This window comes from Pipistrellus kuhlii, unplaced genomic scaffold (assembly GCF_014108245.1).
Source record: "Pipistrellus kuhlii isolate mPipKuh1 unplaced genomic scaffold, mPipKuh1.p scaffold_m20_p_6, whole genome shotgun sequence".
Taxonomy (NCBI): Eukaryota; Metazoa; Chordata; class Mammalia; order Chiroptera; family Vespertilionidae; genus Pipistrellus; species Pipistrellus kuhlii.
Window position 1 is genome coordinate 70,315,731 of NW_023425562.1, and position 13,421 is coordinate 70,329,151.

Genomic DNA, 13,421 nt, shown 5'->3' on the forward strand with positions numbered 1-13,421 from the left:
CGACGTTGAATTCTATTATTCCCACGTGGGAAGAGCACTGGATAGCTAGAACTGTAGTCTGGTGTTAGAAGCGTGGTGACTACTGAGAGGCTGCTAGTAATGGTAAACCTGTTTCTTTGGAAGGCCAGATATATTTATCAGCCTCCCTAGTGGACTATTTTGTTAAATCCAAATTGGAAATGTATACCAGAATGTGAAAATTCAGGCCACAAGTATTAGTGCAGATGCTTGCTTTGTGGTCCATCCTGTGGGATGCCCATGGTGCATGGACAAAGCAAACCATAAGACCAGCACCCCCTGAGCAGCAGAGTGAAATAAGCTCTGGCGGGGGTGGGGTTGGGGGTGGGGTTGGGGGTGTCCACAATGTGGTCATTTACGGATTATCCAAATAGATGGAATGCTGTGTGATAATATATGATAGATAGGAAATAATGGCTAGTGGGAAAAGCATAGCATACATCATATGTACACACAAGAGGAAATATATACATGAGTTTGACCTTTTGTATAAATGAAAGATTTGGGAGTATAATAAAGGTGTTCAGCCCTAGCTGGTTTGTCTCAGTAGCTAGAGCATCGGCCCGTGGACTGAAGGGTCCTGGGTTCGATTTCCATCAAGGGCACATGCCTGGGTTGTAGGTTCAATCCCCAGAAGGGGGTCTATAGGAGTCAGTCGATCCATGATTCTCTCTCATCATTGATGTTTTTATCTATTGCTTCCTCTCTGAAATATATAAAATACATACATACATACATACATATATATATACATATTCATATACTTACATATGTATATATATATACACACACATATGTGCATGAATTCATGCATGGGTGGGGTCTGGCCAGCCTGGTCAGGAGGAGTTGACATGGGAGGTTGGCCTGCTTGCCTGCTGGTCGAATTCCTGGTCGAGGGGACAATTTGCATATTAGCCTTTATTATATAGGATATATACTGAGTTGCCAGATTATTATGATATATATAGGATATATCCTATATAATAAAGAGGTAATATGCAAATTGACCATCACTCCAACACACAAGATGGCTACCCCCATGTGGATACAAGATAGTAGTGTGTGTGTGGGGGGAGGAATGAGGCTTGGGGGAGCGGGGACCAAGCCTGTAGGGGAAGGCAGTTGGGGGGAAGCAGGCCTACAGGTGAGGGCAGTTGGTGGTGACCAGGCCTGCAGGGAGAGCAGTTAGGGGTGAGCAGGCCAGCAGGAAAGGGCAGTTGTAAGGGACAAGGACTGCAGGGGAGGACAGTTAGGGGCGACCAGGCTGGCAGGCAGAAGTAGTTAGGGGCAATCAGGCAGGCAGGCAAGTGGTTGGGAGCCAGCCAGCCTGGATTGTGAGAAAGATGGCCGACTGCCCGTTTAGGCCCAATCCCAGGGCCTAAACAGGTAGTTCGACATCCCTTGAGGGGTCCCAGATTGGAGAGGGTGCAGGCTGGGCTGAAGTGCATCCCCTCCTGCACAAATTTCGTGCACTGGGCCTCTAATACACACACACACACACACACACATTCTCTTGCCTCCTCTGTCAAATATTTTAAGATGCTCAAAGTGAGCGTCTGTAAGTATGGAATTGTTCTCTGGGATTTATTTATGCTCTTTAGTTTTTGAAATATATTTTTATTTCAAGGATAATATTTAATAACTAGAGGCCTGTTGCACAGATCCGTGCACTGGTGGGGTCCCTTGGCCTGGCCTGCAGGGATGGGGCCAAAACCAGCTCTCTAACATCCCCCGAGGGGTCCCAGATTGTGAGAGAGCACAGGTGCACGGTTGGGGCTGGGGAGGGGCCGTGATCCAGGGCATGTCTGGCCCATCATGCCCAGTCCAGATTAGCCAGACCCCAGCAGCAAACTAACCTACCAGTCAGAGTGTCTGCCCCCTGGTAGTCAGTGCGCATCATAATGACTGGTCAAATGGTCAAACAGTCTGACACTTAGGATATTAGGCTTTTATTATATAGGATTCATATCACTATATTCTGAGTCATCTGAAGCAGTATTTTTCAAACTGTGGGTCATGACCCCCTAGTGGACTGTCACCCATTAAATAAAAGTGAGTGGAATGGAAAACATGGGAATGCGTAGCTAGTAGTAAGAATTAAGTGTTGTCTTATTAAAATGTTTGTTTTTTGTTTATGTGTGTATGAGTATGGGTCATGATGTGAAATGTATCTTTTAATATATATTTTTATTGGTTTCAGAGAGGAAAGGAGAAGTAGAGAGAGAGAGAGAAACATCAATGATGGGAGAGAATCATTGATTGGCTGCCTCCTGCACACCACACACTGAGGATGGAGCTCGCAACCCATCATGTGCCCTGACTGGGAATCAAACCATGACCTCTTGGTTCATAGGTCAATACTCAACCACTCAGCCATGTTGGCTGGGATGAAATGTATTTATTATTCTTATGGGCAGACGTCATGAGTTTGAAAGCCATTAATCCCTAGGTCAGTGGTTCTCATCCTTTACTGCAAACTGAATCACCCAGTGGGCTTTGAAAAATGGGGCTGCAAAGGTCCCACCCCCAGACATTTTGCTGTGATTTGTTTGAGTGTGGCCTGGGCCACATACAACTTCTCAGGTGTGCAGTCAGTGGTGAGAGTCTCTGAAGAGCTGAGCCTTGAAGCCAAGTTCTGCAGAGGAATTTCAGTGCCCACCTTTGGTTTGTGGTTATTTAATTTGCCTTGGGACCAAGTCATCCTACATATTGGAATTGTTACAGGATATGAGGAAGGAGCAGATGAGGTCATAGACGGTGTGTTTGCCCCAGGTGAAGACCACATATACGGCCCAGCAGAGAGGAGGAATGAAAGCTGCACAGTAGCTCAGATTGAGAAGTGTTGAGGGAGCATTCAGAGTCGAACAGAGATGGGAATAATCTGAATTGTGTGAGCTATTTCACCTGCCCTTCCGTTCCATTCAGTAAGTGAATGCCCCAGAGTCCGCATGATGTGGGACACCACAGGCTCCTGTTTCCTAGGTGGCTTTTCCACAGGTGCCTCTCAACACAGCAGATTAACTTTAAGGGTAACTCCTGCTGTATTTTCTTACGTTAACCCTTCTCACAGAGGATGCAACTCCACTATATTCACTCTCAAGGAGTGACTTAGTTTCAATATAACATCATCATTTGTTAAATAATATTGTTACTTTTTTCTTTCCTATTTGTGAGCCTTTTTTGTTAATTATTTTTGGAGAGTTTAGGAAAATATATTCTTACAATAGAAAAAAAACAATGCTGTGGATTTATAAATAGTTAAATGTACAAAGTCTGTTGAATACTACATAAAAGTACAGATCTTTTCTTTTTAATGTAAATATGTTCAAGAATCTTTTCAGCATTCTCTTGGAGACATTTTAAAGGAACACAATGGGTTTTTCCTTGACATCACTATTTTTTTTTTTTAAAGAACATTTTATTTTTAGTTTTTACAAAACATTATTTGGTATTAGTTTCAGGAGTATAGCACAGTGGTTATATAATCATATACTTCACACAGTGATCCCCCTGATGTTTCTAGCCAGTGATCCCATCTGGCACCATTCATAGTTATTACATTATTATTGGCTATATTTCCTATGCTGTACTTTGCATCACCATGACTATTTTGTAATCGCCAATTTGTATTTTTAATCCTTTCACTTTTTTCACCCAGTCCCTCAACTCCATCCCTATTCATCAACCAGTCCACTCTCTGTGTCTGTGGCTCTGTTTCTGTTTTGTTTGTTTATTTTGTTCTTTGGATTCTACATACAAGTTAAATCATATGGTATTTGTCTTTCTCTGACTGACTTTGTTTCATTTAGCAAACTTATCCTCCAGGTCCATCCATGTTGTTGCAAATAGTAAGATTTCATTCTTTTTTTTATGGCGGAGTAATAGTTCATTGTATATATGTACCACTTCTACATTACTGTATCCAATCATCTATTGATGAGCACTTGGGTTGCTTCCATATCTGGCTATTATAAACAGTGCTGCAATGAACACTGGGGTACAAATATTCTTTTGAATTAATGTGTTGGTTTCCTTTAGATTTATATATACCCAGAAGTGAAATCGCTGGGTCATAAGGCAGTTCCACTTTTAATTTTTGGAGGATCCTCCTTAATGCTTTCCACAGTGGCTGTCCCAGTCTGCATTCCCACCAACAGTGCATGAAGGTTCCTATTTCTCCACATCCTTGCCAACACTTTTTGTTTACAGATTTATTTATTTTATTTATTTATTTTAAATATATTTTATTTTTTACAGAGAGGAAAGGAGAGAGATAGAGAGCTAGAAATGTCGATGAGAGAGTAACATCGACCAGCTGCCTCTTGCACACCCCCTACCGGGGATGTGCCTGCAACCAAGGTACATGCCCTTGACCGGAATTGAACCCGGGACCTTTCAGTCCACAGACTGATGCTTTACCACTGAGCCAAACCGGCTTCGGCTGTTTATGGATTTATTGATGACAGCCATTCTGACAGGTGTGAGTTGTGGTTTTAATTTGCATTTCTTTGGCAATGAGTGAAGTTGAGCATCTTTTCATATGCCTGTTGGCTATCTACATGTGCTCTTTGGAGAAGTGTCTATTCAGGTCCTCTGCCAATTTTCTAATTGGATTATTTATTTTTTTATGTTGAGTAGTTTGACTGTGTTATAAATTTTGAATATTAACTCTTTTCAGATGTACAAAATTGGTACATTTTTTGTGAATTGGTGAATATTTTCTCCCTCTCAATAGGTTGTCTTTTTGTTTAGTTAATGGCTTCCTTTGCAGTGCAAATTGTTTTTAGTTTGACTCACTCCCATTTGTTTATTTTTTCTTTTGTTTCCCTTGTCCAAGAAGCTGTATCAGAAAAAAAAATATTGTGAAGAGAAATAGAGATTTTTTCTTATAGGAGTCCTACATTTAAGTCTTTAATCCATTTTGAGTTTATTTTTGTATATGATATAAGAAGGTGGTTTAGTTTCATTTTTGGCATGTATCTGTCCAAGTTTTCCAACACCATAAATTGAATAGACTATCTTTACATCCTTGTATGTTTTCTTGCTTCCTCTATCAAATATTAATTGACCATATAGGTGTGAGTTTATTTCTAGGCTCTCTATTCTGTTTCATTGATTTGTATGTCTGTTTTAATGCCCATAGCATGCTGTTTTGATGATTATGCCCTTGTAGTATAGTTTGATATCAGGTAGTGTGAAACCAACTTTGTTCTTCTTTCTCAATGTTGCTGCACCTATTCAGGGTTTTTGTGGCTCCATATTCATTTTTGGATTACTTGTTCTGGTTCTGTGAAATATGCCATTGGTATCTTGATAGGAATTGCACTGAATCTATAGGTTGCTTTGGTTAGTAGGGCCATTGCATGAGGTAGGTTCTCAGTGAATCTCCCAGTAGGGGCAAGTGTTGTTCACCAAACTGATACAAATTCAGACCACACCAATGCTGAGACTGAAGCCACTCAGCAAAATTCTCACTTGCAGGGTGTCCTCAGACCTTTGTGGTGTGGCGGCGTCTCAGGTAGTCATCGGGATGAGGGTATCAGTGTTCATCAGGTCCAAACAGACCAAAATGGGCCGTGTTAGTGAGGACACCATACAGGAACTGTAGCGCTGGATGGACGTGTAAGGGGAAAACGGTTTCCGCCCTAGAGCCACACAACTCGGCCTCTCTCTGATCTGCTGGGACCTCCTGATCGCCTTCAAGGAGAGTCTTTCCTAAGGGCCCAAGCTGACCACAGCCCGCTGACTCCTCTGCAGTGCCAGAACATGTCAGGACCCCAGGGAGTGGAGTCAGGAGTATGGGGCTAGTGAATCTCTCCTGGAGACAGAGCCCTCAGGGCATTAGGGGAGTGGCCCTCACCCCAGAGCCACTTCATGCAGTCTCTGACAACCCCTGAGTTCACCCTCCAAACTCCTTCAAGAAAGTCTTCACCAGGAGCCCTGGCAGCTGAGTCCTGGGCAGGGTGAGCTCTGTAGGGCGGGGCATGGGGAGTAGACAAGGAGAAGAGAGGGTGGGGTTATTGCATTTCCCCAGGATGTTGTAGTGTGGGAGGGAGTTCTGGATCCAGTCTGTGGGCAGTGTGGGGTTGGGACTCAGCACAGGCACCGTGGCAGCTTTCCCTTCTGATCTGTCCTCAGAGCCACACAACACAGTTGTCCCACAACTCCCACAACTCCAGTCCACTTTAAACCACAGCCCTCTGCTGGAGCCCAGGGTTAACTGGCCAAGAATGAGATTTTGTGTGCTGCCCCTTTAAGATGGCACCTTGGTTTCTAGTGGATTCCAGTCTCTACATGCTGGACAGAATGCTGGCTGATTTTGTTTGTTTTTTTGTTAATCCTCACCCTAGGATTTTTTTCCCCATTGATTTTTAGAGAGAGTAGAAGGAAGAAGGAGAGACAGATAGATGTGAGAGAGACAGATTGATTGCGTCCATGGGATGGGCCAGGATCCAATCTGCAGCCAAGGGAAGTGCCCTTGACCCAAATGGAACCTAGAACCCTTCAATCCCAGGGCCGGTGCTCTATCCACTGAGCCAAACCATCTAGGGCTCCCCGCTGATTTTTATAGCCAGATGTTAGTGGGCTACTCTTCCTGGCTCTGGTGCTCTGGGTGTTGAGACCCCTCACTGCTCAGGGGAGACCCCTAAGGCGAGATATTTCTTTGGTTTTTCGATGGCCGTGTATGTGTGTGGGCCAGCTTTTGTCATGTCTCTGCCCTTCTTACCAGCCTGGATGTGGCTTCTTTGGAAAATTCTAGTTTATAAGATTCTGTTCAGCTGGTTTTCAGTGGTTATTCAAGGTTGATTGTTCTAATTTAGTTGTAATTCCAGTTCAGACCTGGGAGGAGGTGTGTAATTTCCAAATACTCCGCCACCATCTTGGACCCCTCTTGTGACTTATAATTGTAGTGTTTACATTTTTGTTCTTAGTTAATTTATACATTTTCTTGGTATAATTGTACAGGTTCATGAGAATAAGATATTTAGTTATTTTTGTGTGGATATGTATTTAATATGATAATATAAACCGTGTAGTGGAGGAAGCACTACACTTTTTTATACCTTAGAAGCAGAGCCTTCCTTTGCTCCTGGCTTCCTTTGCTCTGAGCGACTGCGGCTCATCCTGAGTCCAGAGAGCAAAGATGAGAAGACATTGGGAAGTAAATGGAACTTAAAGTTTATTGGGATCATTTTTAGTATTCCTAGCTACCTGTGAAGTAGAAATTCAGGGGGAAATCTGAATTAAGAAGACAGCGGGATTTAAATTATTACCAAAAGAAATAAAAGGTGATGATGATGATGATTGGTGATTTATTGAGCATTTAGTAAATATCCTGTAGTGGGACTAAGCTATGGATTATTTTATTTGATCCTTAGAATAACCGTTTGAGGTAGGTGCTGTTACAGCCATCCTACTTAATACATAGGGCATCCAAGTGAGTAAAAATTAAGTACTTTTTCTGAAATTCTCAACTGGGATTGAAGCCCAAGTATGTTGCCTCTGCGCCTGAGGGCTAATCTGAATTAGAGAGGGGCAAGGAGGATATTCTAGGCCAGAAATTTATATCTAGAGGATGTAGGAAGGGATGGAATGTGTGTAACACCAGACAGGGAGGAAAGCAAGGGAGGAAGTTAGAGTTCAGTTATATGGCCTGATGGAGGAGTGGAGATTGAGAAATATTAATCAGAGTTTTGTTTTTTTTTTAAATGAGATCATCTTCTGATCCTGATGTAGGGATGTGCGATAAGACACCCTGAGAATGAAGCAAACAAGGTGCAGGATGACACACATTAAATATTTCTTTAGAAAATAACCATACCCATTGAGGGAGAGAGATTGAATGTTTGAATGCACAGATCTGTGAAGATATAACACTGCTCACCTCTGACACGGATCCTGGTATTAGTGATGATCATCAAAGGAACCTGAGCTTTGGTTTTATACTTGTTCTTGGTTTTCTGCTTGTTTGCAAGTTAGATGACTGTATTTATGTACTGAATTTTGAAAAGGCATGGAATTGATGCAAAAATAATGAAACAGGGGATCATTTTAGAATTTAATGTTCAGGTTATTTCTATCTCTAAATCTTAGGTTAGAAGATTGCAGGGCTGTTGAAATTTGTATGACCTAATTTGATGCAAGGGGTAAAGGGATACTCAAATTGTCACTTAATTGATTGAAAATATGAATTGACTGACTAATCATTGCTGATTAGTAACTTTTTTTTTTTTTTTTTTTTTAAGTGGAGGACTATTTGAAGTTTAGAAATCTGAGTATTGGCATAGGGATTTAAAGAACATTCTGGTAAAGCAGGTCCCTCTTTGGTCACCTGGCCCAGAGGTCCGGGTGAGGGATCAGAACAGGATGGAAAGCCATTCACTGTGCTCCTATTCCAGGGCCAAGTGAAGAGGCAAGTCCTCTGTGTGGTGTTCATAGTATTTTTTTTTTAATGCATAAAAAACTCTTAAATATTTGATTCTTTGTGTTGTAGATGGATACAAGAGATCCGGACTTCTGAACTTCTACAAAGATAAAATGTGCAAGTCCTTTGTGATGCTGAGGAGGTTGGAGCTGGACTAAATTGGGAGACTAGAAGAAATGCTGCTGTGAAGGGTATGTAACAAATTATAAAACCCAGTGCGTGCCGACCGACGATTGCTTTTCATCGCCAAGTGCTTCAGTGGGTTGGGAATATTGTGTGCTCTAGCTTGGTTGTGTTGGTGTATCTCCCCATGGCCTTTCTATGGAGCTTGGGCTTCCTCACATCATGGTGGCTGCTCCCATTGATACTGAGTAGAGCTGGGACAAACTGGCCTTGATGAATCATCCTGCTGAGCCCTGCCCCCACAGAAAATTCAGGAGCAAAATAAACATTGTCATTGTTTTGAGTGATCTCATTGAAACCTGCTACAGCATCACCTAAGGTAGATGTCATACACTCATTTACAAATAAGATGAAGTACCGTACCCAAGGCCACACAACGAGATGGGATTTGAATTTAGGGCTCCCTGATGCCAAGCTTGTGAGATCCACTCCTGCCCCAACTGCTTCCTCCTCTGGACCAGGAGCTGGGGACTTTCCTACCCCTCAGACATAACTGTTCTTAGAGAAAGCAAACCCATTTGGGGACAAGAGAGTAACTTTGGAGAAATAACTTTGCATAGTGTGTTGTGAGTCTGTTTCTTTAATTTGAACCCTAGATCAATGTCAGTATTGGTTTAAACATGCAATTTTTTTCAGGAAGTCATCTGCTTTCTCTCCATGAGTTTAGATTCTGTGGTTTCTGCTCGGGTTACATGAGATATTTTTTTTTCATATGTTAACGAAAAAAACACATTGAAACCTGTAAAGAATTTTAGTGAGTTTGAGCCAAACGATTGACATATGCCAGGAAGCAGAACCTCAATGCATTGAGATAATGTTCTGGAGAATGGCGGGTTACATTTCTATATTTATACATTGTAATCAAAGGAAAGGGCCTTAGGTGAGTTACATGAAATTCATTGGTGATAGATTAGGGAGGTGGGACCGAGAGAAGCTGGAAAACCTCTGGGATAGGGTAAAAGGTTAAATGATGGACTTGAGCTTTTTTTACAGAAATGGGTATTGGATACTCTAAGGTAATTAACATTGACATTTTACTTGATAACAATAACAATGAGGGAATGTCTTTAGGCCATTTGTTGTGCCCTGAGGGGTCCTGGGTAAAAAGGAAGTTACCCAGACATCTCACAGATAAGTTATCTTAGAGGCAGGAAGGCAGATGGGCTCAGTAAAGAGATCCAAGTTGATCTTTGTCAGGTGAAATATATGGGACATGACTACCCACTATAACCTGTTTGTAGTTAGATATTAAATTTTCAAACCATCTTTTGTGGTTATTTTAGGTCTCTGAGTTTGCAAGACTGCCACGCAGGCCTTCCCTGAGCTTGTCAGGTTAGCATGAGGCTCTTCTTTCACACATATCACGTAAAGTAATAATCATTTGTGAATTGAATGTTTCTATAGCATCAATATTTCTATTTTTTTGTTTGACTTCAGGCTCCTTGAGGTCAGGGCTTGGCCTTTGTCTCATGTCCCTCATTTCTTATAGCACAAACTCTAACTTGTGGTAGACAATGAGCAAATGTCAGTTAAATAAATACCAAAGAACACTGTATGTTATTTTCTTCAAGGATGATGATGATAAGAAGTACAAAATTCTGGGCATGAGACTTATCTTGGTGCTAAAGGATTGTCTTTGGAGGCCAGATGTTTCTTCTTCACTTCCTCTATCTTTCCTGTTAGAGAAAACATCTTTGTGTGTGACTTTTATAAATAAGTAACTTCAATGAAATGCAACAGTAAACTAAACAATACCAGGAACTGGCACGGCTCTGAGACACCACTTTGCACTAGGTTGTTATCCAAGTGGAAAATATTTTCAGATGTGAAATTGGAGAATGCACTTTGATATGAATGTTAAAATACAGCATATGTAACTTCTGCATACATCCTGGTCAGCTTTTGCCATGGAATTGGTGGCACTTGTCTTTCACCTTGTACTTAAACATGTGTGTGCCTGTCATGGCAGCTGCTTGAGAACTTTGAATAACTCTTTACATTGTCTAGAATGTCCAATACTTTCCCTAGGCTTAGTAGGTATAAGGCTCAAATAATAATGGATGCAGCAATAGGACTGGAATATGGGGATTTTTTTTTAATTGAGGATAAAAAAGTACAGGCAAACTGTTAGATAAATATAATTCCTTAATTATATTTTTATTGCCTAATCTACCAGTTAGCTTTTGCTGCCTAACAAACCACTCCAAGCCTTAGTAGCTTCAAATAATAGCCATTTATTTCGTTCATGATTCTACAGGCGGGCAGTTTGGGCTGGGCTCAGCCAGTCTAGGTAGGCCAGCTGGGCTGCCTGCCTCTCGAGTCTTCCATCAGCTTCCAGGTTGACTGGGAGCTGACTGGTCAAGGATGACCTCATTGGGATAGCTCCCTAGCTCTGCGTGTCTCTCATCCTTCAGCAGGTTAGTCAGGGCCCCAGCAACGTGAACATGCATGGCTTCCTGAGGCTAAGGCTTGAGAATAACACAAGGCCACTTATGCCACATTCTGTTGGCCCAAAGCAGATCACAGGCCAGTCCAGATTCGAGATGAGAAATATATTCCGCTCTATTGATAGAGAGTCTATATTATAGACTAATTGCTCTGAGAAGGAGGCCTTGATGGGAAGAGTTGTAAAACCATCTTGCAAAGAGCAGGCATTGGGGGAGGGTGGAGAATGGTGGCCATCTCTGCAACCTGCAACACCAAGTGAAATGCAAATGTGTACTGAGGGAACTAACATTAAAATGGAGACTGTAGAAAGGAAACAATTTGCATGATTTATAACAAGAGAAAACGAACTGGATTGAGAAAAGAGAACAGGACACTGAGATGGATACAGAGAAGAGAAGTCATGAGGCCCACCAAAGGCCAGGTTTGAGTGTCCTATCTGACAGTACCCCAAGGAGTGCTCTGGCCGTGTCTGGAGCAGGCCCAGGCCTCTGCCCATCATACCCAAGCGTCACTGGTGTTGGGGTTCTTGCGTCCCACAAGATAGAAATTGAGAGAAAACCCCAGAGAAATTTCCAGACAGATTTTATTAAGCTTATGCTTGAGCACAAGGGAGATAGCACGGAGGAAAGGAAGGTCCTCCAAACTCACGGGCTGGCTTTGCTTGGCTTGTGTGGGAAAGCAGGCTTGGGAAAAAGGTGGTCTTGCAAGGGGTTCTGGAGTGGAACTTTCCATGTCAGGATGGGGTTATTTCCTCCTCTGTCCAGTTACTTGGCAACTAGTGTGCCTGTGGGCTGTGGGGGCAAGATGGCCATGTAGCTCATTACCACCACCCCGGAAGGCCATGTATTCACCAAATCTTGACCAACTGAAAGTGCGGAAAAGTGGTTTCAACATCTGCTAGACACATGTGTCAAACACAAGGCCCGCGGGCCAAATCCGTCCCGCCAGGCCTTGCAATGTGGCCCGCACCGTGCTGTCATCACTGCACTCCGCTGCGTTTTCATCACAATGACAGTTTATGACTGTTCAGTAAACCATTCGGCCCTCGATTTAGGCTGGATTTTAGATTTTGGCCCCTTCTCTGATTGAGTTCGACACCCCTATGCTAGAAAGTGGTTAGAGCCCAGCTGGTGTTGCTCAGTGGTTGAACGTCAACCTATGAACCAGGAGGTCACGGTTCTATTCCTAGTCAGGGCACATGCTTGGGTTGCAGGCTCTATCCCTAGTATAGGGCATACAGGAGGCAGCCAATCAGTGATTCTCTTCCATCAATGATGGACCTATCTTTCCTCCCTAACTCCTACTCCTCCCTCCTTCTTCTTCTCTCCCCTTCTTCTTCTTCTTTCTCCTCTCCTCCTTCCGTCCTCCTACTCCTCCTCCTCCTCCTCCTCCTCTCTTCTTCTCCTCCTTCTCTCTCTCTCTCTTCTCTCTTCTTCTTCTTCTTCTCTCTCTCTCCTCTCCTCCTCTCCCCTATCCCCCTCTTCCCCTTATCCCCCCCCCCTCTCCCCCCAACCTCCTTCCTCCTCTTCCTCTCTGAAATCAATAAAATGTATTTTATAAAAAGAAAAAAAGTGATTAGAAGGAAGATAAGACATTTTTCTTAGGGAGTGGAGGAGAGCTACATTCTTATGGTTGGTTTATTGGTGTCCCTATGCCGTCTCACAAGTCCTCTGTCACAGCTAAGCCCATTGGAAATATCACCCCTCCCGAGCTCAGTCACCTGCACCAAGGAGCACACCCCCGCCAGCTTCTTCCCCTGGATGCTCCTCCTTTATCTCCGCTGGTCCTAGGTGTCTCCTCCCCCATGCAACACAACTTTCCTAACCAAATAGAATCCATGGAGAAGGCTTCCCTTTCGCTTTTGTCCTCCCTGTTCACTGTTCACTTAGGGGTCGGTGCTGCCATCAGCTGACAGATTTTAAATTGGTTTTGAGAAGATGAAATTCATTCCTTTTCTCCTCATTCCCTCTTTTCTTCCAGCCACCCCGTTCTTTCCAACACCAGGAGGTGCAGCTTAGAAGTCTGGTCATTGTAAGGAGAAGCAAGTCTTGCTTGAAAGCAGCAGCATTTATCGAAAGCTTGCTATTAAGTTGGGTCCTGTCTTAGGCACGTTACATATTCTTTCCAACAACAGCACTATTTTTGTCCCCATTTTATAGATGAGAAAACCGAGGCACGGAGTGGTGAAGTCATCTGTGTGTCACAGCACCTCGCACATTGAAATGCTTGATGAATGTTCATTATTTGTAAAAATGAGCTGTGTCTTTGTTTGGGTCAAGAATTAGGGTGCAGGTATTCGTATGGGCAGTGATTCCCGGAAGCACAGTGAGGAAGTTGAGGAATGGGA

General features: G+C 43.0%; 1 protein-coding gene across 3 annotated transcripts in view; it reads left to right on the top strand.

Annotated features, from left to right (window-relative positions):
• Window positions 1–13,421, top strand: part of RIN2 (Ras and Rab interactor 2) — a 203,300-nt gene that overhangs the window by 31,572 nt on the left and 158,307 nt on the right. For all 3 annotated transcript variants that reach the window (XM_045574685.1, XM_045574687.1, XM_036418969.2), the window contains exon 2: window positions 8,513–8,634. The gene's annotated coding sequence lies outside the window, so the exon portion shown is untranslated. The remainder of the gene's footprint in view (window positions 1–8,512; window positions 8,635–13,421) is intronic.